The sequence below is a fragment of the Rhinopithecus roxellana genome, chromosome 6 (genome assembly GCF_007565055.1).
Source record: "Rhinopithecus roxellana isolate Shanxi Qingling chromosome 6, ASM756505v1, whole genome shotgun sequence".
NCBI lineage: Eukaryota > Metazoa > Chordata > Mammalia > Primates > Cercopithecidae > Rhinopithecus > Rhinopithecus roxellana.
The window spans coordinates 55,846,539-55,863,414 of NC_044554.1; the positions used below are offsets into that span (position 1 = coordinate 55,846,539).

The window sequence follows — 16,876 nt, forward strand, 5'->3', positions numbered from 1 at the left end:
TTAGCTATGATAGTTGAGAGTTTTGTTGTAGTTAGACGATATTCATTTTAGGCACCAGATGCCTAAAGGACGTGACCTCGGGAGCTATCAAAGGTTGGAAGTAGGGCTAGTCATATTAGCGATGAACAGTATTCTGGCTGTGAATACGATGTGCCCATGGAGACGTAGCATGGGTCCATAGAGGAAGTATGTAGGAATGCTCAGTGCACTTTTTCATTAAACCCCACGGGTAATGAATGTTTTCTTTGCTATCGGTACTTAATAAAACACTCTTTAGAGTGTTCAGTTGCTTCAATTACTCCAAAGCTCACCAAGTCTTACCTGGAACTGATTCTCACAATGAGTCTAGCCCCAGCTTGGTGCTATTAACCAGGCCAAAAGCCATGTAATTTTTCCGAATCCCTGACTATATTATAGATCTTGCTCCATTTCTTTGCTTGCGAGCTGAATTTTGGATAAGAAACCAAAACAGAGTTACTTTTTTTGAAATTCCTGGCAGGAAACCCTAACCCCTGCAGAGAGGTGGTGCCAAGAGCAAAGGGAGTTGACAGAGTTGGATGCTTCCTGCTATTTTGGGCAGGAAGGCAGGAAATAGTCCTGCTTTACAATAATTATAGGCAACAGAGCTAGGAATAAAGTAGAGCCTCTATGGAAACAATCTGTTCTCAATACGGTGTGCTGAGCCACCAAGAGTGTGCACAGAATTTTGACCAGATCTCACTGTGTCTCAGTGACCAGCCACCCAGTGCCATGCATTTTTTTTTAACATGAATTATAAGAGGTTTATAACACTTCAGTTATTTTTATGTTAAAACCTGTGGAAGGATTAGAAAATTTGAAAAAAAAATTTCCACATTAGAGAAACTGCTATATTAAATAGCTTGGAGTCATTTTTCTGTTTATATATATATATATATATATATATATATATATATATATATATATATTTTTTTTTTTTTTTTTTTTTTTTTTTTTTAATCGGAGTCTCACTCTGTTGCCTAGGCTGGAGTGCAGTGGCACGATCTCTGTTCACTGCAAGCTCTGCCTCCCGGGTTCACACCATTCTCCTGCCTCAGCCTCCTGAGTAGCTGGGACTACAGGCGCCCGCCACAAAGCCCAGCTAATTTTTCGTATTTTTAGTAGAGACAGGGTTTCACCATGTTAGCCAGGATGGTCTCGATCTCCTGACCTCGTGATCTGCCCACCTTGGCCTCCCAAAGTGCTGGGATTACAGGCGTAAGCCACTGTGCCTGGCCTCTGTTTAATATTTAATCAGAAACTCAGTAAACTTTTGGACAGTTTCAGGTCAATATTTGGCTAAGTTAAAAGAAAAAGAAAATCTAAAGCATATTTACTGAACTAATGAATACAGAGTTGAGGATTAGTTCAATCAAAATTTAATCAAAATTTGGATTAACACAAACCTCAGGACTGTCAAAAATTCAAGATTAGAAACAACAATATTTTTATACTTAAGAATCCTTACAGGCTCTTAAAGTTGCGTGTGGATCTATGTTTTATCAATTCTTGCTCCTTAATCCTTGACCCAGGTACTTTATGTTGGAACTCAGTAGGAAAGCTTCTGGTCCCTGTTCTTGCAGAGTGAGCTATTTCTGACACGTGAACAATTAGAGATAGACGTGGAGCAAGCTCGTGACAGGGTTTGTGGGTGCAGACAGTAAACAACGCCTGTAAACATTCCCCATTCCTGCCCACCATGGGAAAGCTTCTAGCCCCTTAGATATCCTCTTGATCTAACTATCAGCTCTTCTGGATATCTTCTATTGGCACCTCCAGCTCTACTCTCCTACCACCTTTTTTCTGCTCTATCAGGAGGCTGACCTTCATGGAAAAATCAATAGATTCATTTGCCATCTGGCTTCTGCTTTGCCTTGGCCAATGGAGGAACTGTTGGGAATTCAAAGTGTTGGATAAGAATACGCCTGGGCTATTTATTTCTCTCCCTCACTGCCTGCTTTTTTGTTGTTGTTGTGTGTATTTAGAGGTTGTTCCTCAGGCTGCTTTCTCCTTCTCTCTGTAGATTCTGACAATGACCCCTTCTAGTTTCCACCTCAGATCTAAAGGTGGTAAATCTTTTTTCTTTTGTTGCTCATCTAAGTATGTCCCAACAGTCTCTCCTTGGTGTTCCTTAACTCAGCTCATGCAATTTTAAATAATGCATTCATGAAATTATCCTCAATGCATCCACTTGAGTATGCCATCTGCCTCTTGCTGGGACTCTTCTTCCAGTGCTGCTATGTAAAACTTCTATTCTATTTAGACAGGTTTACTCACAGTGTCTTAGATATCCATGGTGGCTTCCCCACCTCCACATATGTAATGGCCTATGCCCCTTTATCCCACAGACTATACCCAAACCAAATTTAACTATGCTTATGTGAGCAAAATGACGGGACAGATTTTTTGGGAAAAAATGATCATGTACTATTTTATAACATGTCTTATTTTTAAAAGTATTTTTGTCAACATTATTTTGTCTGTCCATATCTTATGCAAGCTCCTTTGGGCAAAGTCTGTTTCTTTCCATTTTATGAATTTCTCTGTGGCATCAAGCTCTTTGCCATGCACACTGGAAAATGTATTTGCTGATTTAAATTAGCTCTGATTTGGAATACTTTTTGAATCTTTTGTGCATTCAAGTAAGCATAAAATAGCTCAACTTTCCACACTATAACAAACTTCCCAGACAACTACAAGCATAACCTACATCTACATAGGACTTCTTAGGCCATCCAATCTGCTTCGATTTGGGGGGTTTGGTGGAGAGCGAGGAATGTTAGGATCAGCTCTGATCCTCAGAAAAATAATGGAGCCTCTGTGTTTCACTAGTGTGCAATTATGGCCTAAGTGGTGTGGTGCCTGGTATTGCTAAGCCAGAAATTGTACAGAGTCCCCTCTGTTTCAATAAGCTTCAATTTATGCAGTGTGAAATCAGAGTTCTACTCTCCACCGCCGCCACCACAGAAATCCCCAAACAATTGGCCACAATATAAATAGGGTGAGAGTTTTATTTTTAATCAGTAGTTTTTAAATAGAAGCTAGAAGAGAATACTCATTGGAAAGGCAGATAATATCAAAGTGATCTCCTGGCATCTGGCAATTGGTAGAGATGTGAGCTCCAAAACCAAGTTGTCTCTACTCTTTCTCCTGTCTTCACTCTAGTTCCCTATTCCCTTAACTCTCTTCTTCCTTTATCAACCTTTCTATTTATACATTAGTATTTTAACATGTCTACTTGAATTTTTCTTGGTTTTGGAATTTCCCCAGGAGTATGGTATTTTAATCTTTTACGTCTCACAGTTTTTCTTGATTGCTTACCGAAATATTTATTATCATGATTATTATAAATGATGATAATGGCAATATGGTTTACAGCTTATCAGATAATTTCACAGACATTTATCTCACTTGCTATAATTATATCTGAAATAGGACAGATTCTTTTAATACTTACACTTAAAGAGATGGAGATTCGGCAAGATCTGATGATTTGCTTTGGAATTTTCATTAAGTGAGAAAGAACTCTGAGATCAGAGGAATGAGATTTCCAATTAAACTCTACTGCGTCTCCGTGGCATCATGCTACCTAGGCTTTTGAATCTTGTTCACTAATCGCTCAAGGCATTAGTGACCCTTCAAGTGACCTTTCTTTTCTGCTTCTTTTCAAGCAGAAGAGGTGGGAGCAGGGGCTGAGGCAGCTGACAGTTCTCTAGCTAGGTTCAAGTTTCTTCATCAGTTTGTTCCACAGCTTTCTGGAGGGCAGAACTCCATTTAACACTGGTGAAGTGGAAAAAATTAGTATATGAAGTACTGGCCAATACAAATATAATGTGAGCCACATGCGTAATGTTAATTTTTTATAACCATGTAAAAAAGGAAAAATAAACAGATGAAGTTAATTCTAATAATATATTTTATTTAATCCAATATATACAAAATATTATTTTACCATCTAAATCAATATAAACTTGTGAATGATATAGTTTATATTCTTTTTTTCATACTGCTTTTGAAATTCAGTGTGTATTTTACACTTACACCATGTCTCCGTTCGGACTAGCCATATTTTAAGTATTCACCAGTCACGTGGGACTAATGCCTATTTGATTTAAAAATGAGGCTCTAGAACAGATGAGAAATTGCATCTTGGCCAGGCAGCAATTGGTAAGGCACTCCTAGCTCACATCCCGGTCCTCGATATTTCAGCAGAGCTACGATAGTGTCTGCTTTGAGAATATCAGGCAGATAATCAAAATACTCATATGAAAGTCCAAGCAATAAAAAAGAACATTTTGAATAATATCTACTATAAGCTCCACAAAAGTCAGGACTGAGCCTGTGTTACTCATTGTTCTACGTGTAATGACTGATTGAATGAATAAGTGTATTTGAGATATTTTTACATTCTTTTTTTGTTCACAGAGTCTCTAAAATCTGATGTGTATTTCACACTTATAGTACATTTCCAGTCTGACTACTTACATTTTGTGGGCTTAATAGCCACAAGTGGCTAGTGACTACTGTGTTAGACAGGAGAGATCTAGATTGTTGGGAAACAAGACTGACTCTGTCATCAACATCAGTCACCAGATGGGTGACCCAGGGCAAGTTATTTTATTTCTCTTTTATTGTTTGCCAAATTCTCTGAAGGCATGAGTTCCAACTTAAAGTTCTGTGAGTCACTTTATATAAAAAAAGTAAAACAAAACAAAACAGCAGTGATATCTGATGCCCATACCTAATCCCAGACCCACTTAAAACAGCCACCTTTATTACTATTTCAAATAATTTGGCTAATGGAAATGGTATACATCTTTATTTGCCTTCCACGTATTCCTCCAAATGTACAAATACACATGCCACAAGAATACATAGCTAGAAGCACTGAGAGGAGTTCAAGACACAACATAACTGGGCTTTTCAGTAACTGCAACTTGGCCTGTTTTCTGGTAGCTGAGGTGGATGGCAGAGAAACTTGCTAACAAGCCAGACTCTCTTGGTAGGGCATGAGATGGCCTGGTAGGGAGTGGGTGATTCTAATTTGGCTTCTGACTAGATACTTGACTGCCAAGCAAAGCAGACAGAGTCTAAATTTAAAAAGGAAACTTAAATGTCAGGACCAAGGCTATTGTCCATCGTGATGCAAATTGTGCTCTGCACAAGGCTGCCCAAGCCAGAGAGAGAGTTGGGAGATCTTCTCTGTATGATACCCAGTGTACTCTTCTGCGGGCTTGTGTTCACCTGGAGGAAGAGGTGCCTTCTGAAATTTTGTTCAAGGGCACTTCATGGGCCATCACCCGCCCTACTAAGGACCTAAGCAGACTGTATTCAACATCTAAGCTATGGCTAGAAGGAAGAACTCCCCATCCAGCTAAGCCACAAAAAATACAACAATAATAAAAAGAAATCAGTTTGCAACTAAGGTCTAAAATATGGACGCTTTTATATATCTAAATTTTTGCTTGAATGAGTATTATTCCTTTCTAGGAAGTAAAATAAAAGGGGGAAAAGATGGTGAAACTCTGCAAATACATGTATAAGAACAGACTGAAGATATAATTGTAATTCTCCATTAACATTTTTTGCTTGCATGATATACCAAAACTTTTTTTCCTTCAATTTTAAATCATTCTGTTTAAAAAGGGAGGTCATAGCACAGAGAGTCTTTAGGGCAGTGGGACGTCTCTGTATGATGCTATAATGGTGGATACATTCTACATTTGTCCAAATCCATAGAATGTATGACACCAAGAATGAACCCTCATGTAAATGCGGACTTTGGGTGATGATGTGTCAAGGAAAGTTCATTAATTATAACATATGTACCACTCTGGTGGGAGATGCTGATCATGGGGGAGGTTACGCATGTGCGGGGGCAGGGAGTGTATAGGAAATCTCTATTTCCCACTCTGTTTTGCAGTGAACCTAAAACTGTGCTAGAAATAAAGTCTATTTTTAAAAAAAGTAAAGTCAGGACATGAGTTTGCCATCTTTATGATGCTGAGTATGGTAGAATCATCCACAGCTTCACATTCCAAGATAAAATATTTCTGTCATCCTCAGCACCCTGCACAAGTAACTCCACTCTAATTACTAGCATTTCAAGTATGCTAGCCCAGAAACTTTATCAATCATATGAGGAATAACTTCTAAAGGTATTTAGGAGTGTTTGCTTTTTAAATTCTTCCTCAGTATAGTTATACTGCCTGGGAGGTGGAAGGATGGCTGCCCCCTATGCACACACACTAGCTTCAATCACCTGTGTCTCATCCCATCAGTCAGGAAGTAGGAGCAAGTCAGGAAGTAGGAGCTAGTTCCACTCCATCTGTTTATGGATTCTACCTTTTCTCTTTCATCTCTCACCTTTACCATTGAGCAGTTTTAGGCCTAAGCCAATTTAGCTGTTCAGCTCCATCACAAGACCCAGTTTACGTTAACCCATTTAGAAGACCAGGAGTGGTTCGAGGAGAGGAAAGCCTTATGGCTTGTTACATTTTGAAAAGAATGCAAAATGGTAAGTGTCATGAGATGGCAACTATGTAAAAATGAATGAATATGCATGTGGGTAAAGGATAGAAGGTAATTAGAAATTAAAACAATTTTGGTAGGGTGTTAAGAATAAAGATTCAGTTATTTTCTTTTTCAAGTTTTTAAAATATTGTGTTATTCCACATTTTGATTTTTTTTTTTCCTTTTGGAAAATGATCCCACCAACATGCCAAAACTCACCCACCCACGTGAACCTAAATGGAATACAGTCAGCCCTCCCTGACTGTGGGTTCCACATGTGTGGATTCAGCCAATCCTGAATTGAAAATATTCAGGAGAGAAAAATAGATGGTTGCATCTGTACTGAACATGTATAGACTTTTGTTCTTGTCATTATTCCCTAAACAATACAGTATAGCAGCCATTTACATAGGATTTACATTGTTTTAGGCATTTGTATTAGTCTGTTCTCATGCTGCTAATAAAGACTTACCTGATACTGAGTAATTTATAAAGGAAAGAGGTTTAATGGACTCACAGTTCCACATGGCTGGAGAGGCCTCAAAATTATGTCAGAAGACAAAAGAAGAGCAAAGGGACACCTTACATGCAGGCAAGAGGGCATATGCAGGGGAACTCTCCTTTTCAAACGATCAGATCTTGTGAGACTTATTCACTACCATGAGAACAGCACCGGAAAAACCTGCCCCCATGATTCACTTACCTCCCACCAGGTCCCTCCCAGGACATGGGAATTACTACAATTCAAGGTGAGATTTGTGTGGGGACACAGAGCCAAATAATATCAGTATTATAAATAATCTAGAAATGATTAAAGTATGCAGACGATGTGTGTGGGTTATATGCAAATACTATACTGGTTTATATCAGGGACTTGAACATTCACGGATTTTGGTTTCCACAGGGGTCCTGGAACCAATCCCCCACCAATAACAAGGGATGGCCATGTTTTACATGAGTAGCAATGAACATAAAGTAATAAAGTAGCAAAATTCATGTGCATTTTTGTTGGTTCAGAGCAGGCAACAACTGACGGTTTCTCACACTTTATCAGAATCCTAGTTTTATTCTGCAGACACAAGGGAACACAGAGACTAAATGTCATTGGGTTACTAGAGGGGGATGCCAAAGAATCTAATTCCAATAAGGGTGAGTGGTTGAAACCCTGGCCAAGTTACATCTACTTCTCAAGTATGTCGAAAGAACCCACAGTCATTCTAATTTCACTGCCTCAGGCTAGAAATTTATGTTTCAACAATTCAGATGGGACACTCAATTCAGAGTATGGCATTTTCATAGTATATGAAGGAGAAGTAAAGTAAGACAATTTCCCTCAACTTACTTCAGTAGGAGCTTTGAAAAAATGGAGTCAGCACTTATGTCAGAGGACATACATGTTCCCTCAGGCTCACTCGGGTACTCTGAGTGTCTGACCAGATCTGGGATGCCGTTGGGGATGTCAACTGGCACTTGATACTCAAGTCAAAACTGGTGGTCAAGGACAATGAGAGACCTGTAGGCAGTGGTCACTAAAGCTGTAGATGCCCAGCCTGTGACTTACAGGTACCCAGCTGCCTTCATGTGAGCAAATAGTGATTTGATGAAGATGTGAGCCTTGCTCTACATTTAATTTTCTTTTCTTTTTTCTTTTTTTTTTTTTTTTGAGATGGAGTCTCGTTCTGTCACCCAGGCTGGAGTGCAGTGGCCAGATCTCAGCTCACTGCAAGCTCCGCCTCCCGGGTTTATGCCATTCTCCTGCCTCAGCCTCCCGAGTAGCTGGGACTACAGGCGCCCGCCACCTCGCCCGGCTAGTTTTTTGTATTTTCAGTAGAGACGGGGTTTCACCGTGTTAGCCAGGATGGTCTCGATCTCCTGACCTCGTGATCCGCCTGTCTCGGCCTCCCAAAGTGCTGGGATTACAGGCTTGAGCCACGGTGCCTGGCCTACATTTAATTTTCAACTTTCATAAAGACTGTTGGATATTTAATAATAATCATGTTGCTTTGATACAACTAGACTGAGGCACAGTTTCAATCAAATTATTTTGTGAAATGAAAATGACTGTAGTGCCATTTTCTTGATAATAAACATATACTATAAAATATAGTATTTATAAAATGTAGAAATTTTTGAAAAGTAATTTTTAAATGCCCCACATTCCACAGATAACTTCTTTCAAAAAATGGTCATATTGCATATGTGTGTGTGTGTGAATGTGTGTGTATACATATGCACTTTTTTAAAACAAAATGGGTTTGTAATATACAGACAGAATCAACAACTTCTCATGGGAATAAATATATATCACAATTTTTGTGCATAACTATAAGTCACATTTTATAGATGTATTTAATGAATCCCATTTTGGTTATTGACAATTTTTCGTCATTCAACTTCAACGATTTTGAAACCATAGTTCAAACTTTTATAAAACCAGTTTGAATATTGCTTTAAAAATACCTTTAAAATGTTCCACATTGTGTGATGAAGAGAAATGTTTGATGTGGGGGGAAAAAAACACTTATTTCAAGTAAAAATATATGTTATTTTTTATTTTTCTTTTAATTGGAAGAGAATAGGAAAGGGGAACATAATGCCATATTTTGCTGAAACATTTTAAGTCAGCCCTGAAAATGAAATGTGGTTTTGAGGGAAGTCAAAAGCCCTTGAATGTCATCTTCTGGCCACCCCAGCTCACCTCTAAATTCTTCAAGTTGGTTTTGAGTCAGTCGCTTGTCCTATGTATTTATTTCTTGCACTATAAGAAGAGATAATAATAATTTGTCTACTCTACTTGGTTATAATAAGGTCCAGGTGATATAATGAATGTGGTAATACATTGGACACTGTAAAGCATTACTTACATATTATTCATATAATCATTATCTATTTATAATTCCATATGATCAGATAACTGGAGGAATCTGATGAACCTAGTACTATTGATATTTTCTTGCAAATGTGTTTGTAGGAAATTGATTATATTTTTTACAGATAAAGCAAGCTCATTTTCAAGTTAACCAGAAGTACCCATTAAAGTCTCAATCACAGGTTAACCCTTGTTTCCTACTTAGAACACCATTTGTTTTTATTGCCATATCATATGGTTTGCCTGTGTCCCCACCCAAATCTCATCTGGAATTCCCACATGTTGTGGGATGGACGTGGTGGGAGGTAATTGAATCACGGGGGCAGGTCTTTCCCATGGTGTTCTCATGATAGTGAATAAGCCTCACAAGATCTGGCAGTTTTAAAAGGGGGAGTTTCCCTGCAGGAGCTCTTTTTTGGCAGCTGCCATCCATATAAGATGTGACTTGCTCCTCCTTGCCTTCCACCATGATGGTGAGGCTTCCCCAGCCATGCGGAACTATAAGTCCAATCAAACCTCTTTGTTTTGTAAATTGCTGGTCTACAGTATGTCTTTATCAGCAGCATGAAAATGGACGAATACACCATATAACAAATTACTATAAATGTAATGACTTAAAACAATTCCTATTGATTAACTCACAGTTACGTAAATCAGAAGTTCAGGTATGATGTGATTGAGTTCTCTGCTCAGGGTCTTGAAACTGAAATCAAGATGGTGGTTGAACTGTGCTTCTTTCTGGAAATTTTGGGGAAGAGCAAACTTACAAGCTGATTCAGATCATCAACCATATTTAGTCTGTTGCAGTTGCAGGAATGAGGTCCCTCTTTCCTTGCTGTCAGCTCTGGGCCACTTAGCTCATAGAGACCATCCTGGCCGTATGATCCCTCCATCTCAAAGCCAGCAGAATTTCCTTGGGTCAGCTCCCTCTCACACTTGAAATTTCTGACTTTCTCTGTCTCTGACCACAAGACCCAGATTTAATGGCCTTATGTAATTAGGTCAGGGCCACCTAGATAATATCCCTATTTTAAGGTTGACTGATTTGGAACCTTAGTGTCATCTGTGAAATCCCTTTACAGCAACACTTGGATTCATGGCTGCTTGATCGATAAGAGAAGTCGTGTGTTCTTGGGAGTATCTTTGAATTCTGCCTAACACGTACCTGAAAGCCAAAGCTCTCTTCCAATGATTCACAGGACTGCTCTTTCCCTTTGATAAAAAAAGAAACCCTCCAGTGTAAAAGTCATTTGAAAGATAAAGTGCTAGGGTGCTTCGAGATCACATTTCAATACCAAGGCTCTAATTTCATGACAATAGCTATGTTCCCTTCTTTTATCGATCCTAAGAGAATATGTTTAGAAGTCAAACATACCAAGTTCCAATCTTGCTTTTACCACTTCTCCTGAATTGAATGACATGCTAAACCTGTTTGATTCTCTTTGCCATCTGTAAATGGTAATAATTCTACCTACTTTGCAAAGTGATTGTGACTATTAAAGAAGAATATGTGTGCATATAAACACATCTTACTATAGCACCGGCATGTAGGTGCAAAATTAGAAGTAATCTTAACATTGTTTCAGCGGGGAGGTTTATATTATTATCCAGTGTGGAGGCTTTCGTTATTGTCTGATTTGAAGTGTTTTCTTCTCTTGGTGTTTTAAAATTAAGTCCACCATCCAGCAGAAGGTATGATTCTGCCCTTTTTGTACTTTTACTGAAAGTCTTTTCCCATAATAATATCATTATTAATGAATACGTTATGTATAACTTTAGTTTTCTTGAGGAATAATAGGTCTAAAGTTTTCAAACTTCAAATAAAAGGTTTCTTCCCCCTAAATAAATGTTTATTTCCATCTCTACACTTGATCTTAGCCAAAAGGCTGAGAAGCAAATTTTTTCTTTCCTTCTCTATGCAAATATTTATTCTTTGATTTTAAGGTCCCAATGCTAAATTTAAAAAACACATTTAGCTTTAGATAAAATTCAGTAAATACATCTGATGATAAAAATCTGTGCTGTTTTCATTGGAGGCCCTTGGAATGTGGTCAAATATCCTTTAAAGCATAAACAATAATTACAAATTTCATTTAGCATATTAGAAAACTGGGTGGGCAAGGTGTGTTTCATGTCTCCTGAGAACCAAGGGACAGAATTAAGATGAAGACCAGGCAGAGCTCCTGAGTTACTCCCATTATTTTAGCAAATGTTGGGCCAAGAAAATGAGGCAGTATAACCAATTCATAACTTTGTTGCATCATAAAATTTTTGAAAGCCAATATATCCAAACATTTAACTCATCTGGGCAAATTATTTGGGGCAACAGTTTATTAAGCAATTCCTTTATTAAGACTCACCCTAAGACCTTCACCTCACTGAACTATTATAATATGAACTTTACTGAATCCTAATCAATTCCCTGCTTTGAAAGATGCAAGTTATACCACTTGAGACCTGACCCCAAAGCCCTGGAAATATCCTCTTTTACCTATACCTTCTGAGACACTAAGATGTAGTCCAGGTTATCCTCTTTGCTGCTGCTGTAGGTTTAATAAAATTAGCTTTGCTTAGTCAATAGATTTTTTTGGTTGGTTTTCTAGGGGAACTCAACTGTTGAAAGTAATTATCATATACATCTTTTATAGTCTGGAAAAAACATTATTAAAGAAAATAAGTCATCTAATAGCACCCCCCCACACACTCTGGCTTCAGAATGAACTGTACCATAGACATTTTGGAGCACATACAATGGAAGCCCTTTTTTTTCTTTATTCTTTCTTGACACAATATCAGATCTTTTTATTGTCATCAAGTAATCAGTGAGAGAGTTCAAACTGAGGTGAGATCATCATGTATTTTTAATACTTTTAATTATATGGAATATTTTGTCATATTGAATATAGGCACTATCACATGTTCATGAAAACCTTCAAGTTTTAGTTTAAGTTCTTTATGAATGAGGGTCATATAGTGTATTTTATATGTCCACAGAATCTTGTATATAACAGAACTAAACAAATTCTGGTTGTTGGATTAGGAGTTTAAGGACCAATTTAAGGTCACTCCCCTTTTAAAAATTATCTGAAAAAAATGCATATTTTGTCTTACTTATTTCACATCCTGGGTGACCCTAAGCAGAAAAGAACTCCATGTCATACCAACAATAGCCAAGAAGCTTTAAATATACATAGTGATCAGGTTTGGGCCACTTAAATTACTTTTTACAAGTCCTCTGGAAATAGAAGTTATTTGAAAGAAACACTGTAAGTCGAGGTGACAGCGAATTGTTCATAAATTGTGCATGTGAAATGCCAAAGGAAGCAGCAGAAACATTTTTACTAACCAAACAGCAAATATCACATCATTTGGGGGAACAAGCCTCGTTTATTCAATGTGCTGCTTTGTAAACATAGCACAAGGATTTCAATCTATGAAATGGGATAGCTGATGATAACCTTCATGAAACACAAATGAGAGTTTTTACATAATAAATAGAATAATTAGGACTCAAATCAAGTTAACTTCTTATCTGGCTTCGGTATTAACTATCTGTGTGGTTGGGAGTAAGTTATGCAATCTATTAAATCTTCAATTTTATAGTCTATTAACTGCAAATTAACAATGCCTGCCATATTTATCTCACAGTGATTTTGTAGAATTGAGCAAGATAGAATCATACCATTTGGGGACTGAACAGTAGTTAAGGCTTATTTAGTCCAACTAAGTATGGAAACACGCTTTGAAGAAGAAAGTTTAGTACCATATATATGGTAATTTCTGATTTTTAACTCATTCTGAAACTATTCTTCCAAATATTTATGTATTTTTCCCAATCGAGGTGCTTATCTCTACATTTGCATCACTCAGCCTGGTACCTGGTATTTATTATGCATTCACACTATAAATTTTTTCAGTCTAAATGAATAATTAAGTAAAAAAATTATTTATCTTCGATGGATAGACTGGCTCACTTTTCTCCTGTTTTACTCTTATATGTGTTAATTTGGTTTACATATTCATAAGTTGGATATGATGTTCTTATTCTACCCCTCTCAGGTATTATGATAATTGAGGTGAAAATAGGAATTGATCATAAGAAAAATCTCTTGCTGGAAGCTGGTAACATAAGTTGCTATCGAGATTTTCTAAAAGTGTAATGAAACAGTAGGCCAGAGGGAGCAAGTAACCATGAATAGTGGGATTTGTTTAGAGAGCTAAGGGTTCATGCCTTTATGTACTACTTTTTTCAACTAACAAACCTTGCAGGTATAGTCTTATAAAAGGTATTGCAATACTTTCTCGTATTGCTAATTACATAATGCCTTACAAATATACCTCAATGGCTTTATCTATCTTAATATCAATATTGTGAAGTCTGTGGGTGCTTTTATTAGGGTAAACTGAGTTATTGAGAGTTATTTGACTCTACCCTAAATGACTCTAAACTAGGTGCATATGAGTTTTAAAAATAATTTCCCCATGTTTTCCTTTATTTTTTTTGGATACCAATATACTTGGCTGTAGCATTTATTTTTCTTCCATTTCCTACAGACTTGAAAACTAGATAACTAAGATTGTAGAACATACATAAAATTCAAAAGATAATGATTGGTATTCTAAGAGTATCAGCCACATGCTATTGTTTCATTGGGTTTGGCTGATCAGTCTTTTAAAATTCATTCACTTATTCACTATTTGCCACATGTCTAGGCACTTTACTGGAGACAGGGGTAGGAAGATTATATAGGACATGTATTTCTAGATACATGAAGTTGCTGGATTTACACTCTAATTAAAAAAAGATGTTACTTTGTGGTCTAAAGGAAATACTGTGATCTAGGTTAGCAACTACTTTATTTTTATTTTTGAGATGGAGTCTCACTCTGTTGCCCAGGTTGGAGTGCAGTGGTGCCATCTCAGTTCACTGCAACCTCCACCTCCTGGGTTCAAGTGATTCTCCTGTCTCAGCCTCTTGAGTAGCTGGGACTACAGGCGCACACCACCATGTCTGTCTAAATTTTGTATATTTAGTAGAGACAGGGTTTCACCATGTTGGTCAGGCTGGTCTCGAGCTCCTGACCTCAAGTGATCCACCCACCTTGGCCTCTCAAAGTGCTGGGATTACAGGCGTGGTCTACTGCGCCTGACCTAGGTTAGCAACTACTTTACATTCAGTTAAAATTTGCAACTGCAAGGTAATAGTCTCTAATCTATTTGAGTGTTAGTTCCTGCTTCATAGTCACATCAGGTACATTATATTATAATCAGAGTTAATTCTGTGTCCTATGATCTATGTATGAGTTGCTAGGAATTCAACCTCATTTCTCACTGAGAAAAATTAAATGAAATTTAGTGTATAGAATCCAGCTCAATATAAGGAAGAACTTTCTAACAATTTGAGCTTCTCAAAAATGGAACATACTGATTTGCTCATTAGCTTTGCTTTTTTATGTATACTTACCATCTCTGTCTCTCTCTCTCTCTCTCTCTCTCTCTCTCTCTCTCTCTCCCCGTATATATATATAAAACTTGTAGTCAAGTAATACCTTCAGTGTATCCTATGAACTAATGTGAAACAAGCTACCTTCTAATATTTATTTAAGTTGTTGATTTAAATGTATTCAAATGCAGGATTTTGAAGTTATTCTCAGATGTTAATTTATTTCAGGTCAGTATTTACTTCACTGAGAATATAGTTAATATTGATTATCTCACCAACGTAATTCCACATTTATTCCAATTTTATGTTCCTGCTTGAACTAGAATCCTTTTGATGTTTTTTATTCTAATTATTAAGTCTTTACAGAACAGGTGAAGGAGGGCATCTTCTATCAGTTTCTTGTAGACACCTCTCCAAGTTGACTTCTCCAGAATGTAGTCATCTAACAGTGCATGTACCTCATAATATTATTGTCTAACTAAAACACCACTATCTCAGTGGTGTATTTTCAGACTATTTGTCAAATAATTTCCTGAAACCAAGATACTCTATGGCAATAAAATCACTATTATTAACCACTTTCTCACAGAACGAAATGAAGTTTATTTGTCATGACCAAAGCATTTTGATCTTTTAGTTGCTCTTTGATAAATTTCCATGGTAGTTTTGCCTTTAGGCTAATTATTTCTGAGAAAGAGATAGGTCAGTGAGTGGGAGCATTTGATGCTTCCAAGGAAAGAAAGCTATAAAAAAAAGAAAAGAAAAGACCTCTCTTCTGACATGGTAATTGTGCAAAACTTCAGAAGACCAGGAAGGGTCTTTCTGAAGGGTCGGGAAGCAATCGATTATTACATACCATTATAAAATCTCATGCTCATTTTCACATTCATTTATCAACACTGCATGCATTGAATCATTAGGTAGAAGGAGATGGAGTAGGACTATGTGTATGAGGGAGGAGGATGGTGAAAATGAGGTCCAAATGACCATGTTAGAAGGAAAGAAAAGTGGACTTTTAGAGGACACATTGAGTGATCAGAATCATCGTCCCTGATTTTAGCATTCCTAATTTCTAATAAGTCACATTTCCTTCTTTCTTTTGGCATACTTTTTAGTAGCAAATCTTTCACCATTGCGAAAAGTATGATGAATGCAAAGAATGTAGCAGAGTGGATGAGGATGGGTATCCTTATCAAACTATAAGGCTACTTGAAGTTTTAAACTAACCTCATGTAATGTTCTAGTTTTGGAAGATGTCACTGGGTCTCTAATGAAATAAGTTTGCCAGGCTTCTAACAAGATTTTTCTCTTTCCCAAAGCAACACTCTGAATAATCAATGAAGCCTTTCCTTGATTTCTTTTCTTGTTTTATCTTTTTTTTTTCAGTTCTTCTTTATTTTTTTAGTCAATGAGCTCAGCCCTAAATGAAAGCTGGAGTTGTATGAACTGAATCGGCTGGAAATAGTAGCTGAAAGGCATGCAAATCAAAGCTGGCAAGTTCAGCTCTTCCGTTCTTGAAGGAGTAGCTAACTTCAATCCAAATGGCTTCCTGGGCAATTGTTTGATTATTCTAGGGTTTTGTTCCTGGTATGGAACCAGGCATTAATAACCTATTTTTTGCCAGTTAAACCAAGAAAATACACATCTCATCTTTACCTTGCAGTGCCTTAGTACCCATGTGGACACTTCCTAGCAGTGTGGGAACTGTGTGGGAAGGGATTTTACATCATTTGTGGAGATAGGAGTGGAGGGGGTAGCCTTCAGGCTCTTTTGATATTTCCTGCTCCACTCTAGCCTAGCACACGGCCTAAATTAGACAGTGAAGAAACTAGGAGCTCTGGAAATCAAATAGCCTCATCCTCATTCACTTTGGTACCTATGCTAAGGGCCAGGACTTCTATTTTTGTGGGAGATACATATGTCTCCATACACACACATACACACCCACATTTTCTGGAGTAGAAATTATTTGCAATTTTGCTTTTGGAAATTATTTGCCTCCAACTAATTTACTTTTAGTTCATCACTAAGTA

At 37.3% G+C, this 16,876-nt stretch overlaps 1 protein-coding gene and 1 non-coding gene across 3 annotated transcripts in view; one reads left to right on the plus strand and one right to left on the minus strand.

Moving 5' to 3' along the window:
• Positions 1-16,876, plus strand: part of PTN (pleiotrophin) — a 110,268-nt gene that overhangs the window by 44,631 nt on the left and 48,761 nt on the right. The window lies entirely within an intron of this gene.
• Positions 12,186-12,263, minus strand: LOC115898466. Its single transcript, XR_004058193.1, has one exon. It is a non-coding gene; the product is annotated as a small nucleolar RNA SNORD81 (small nucleolar RNA).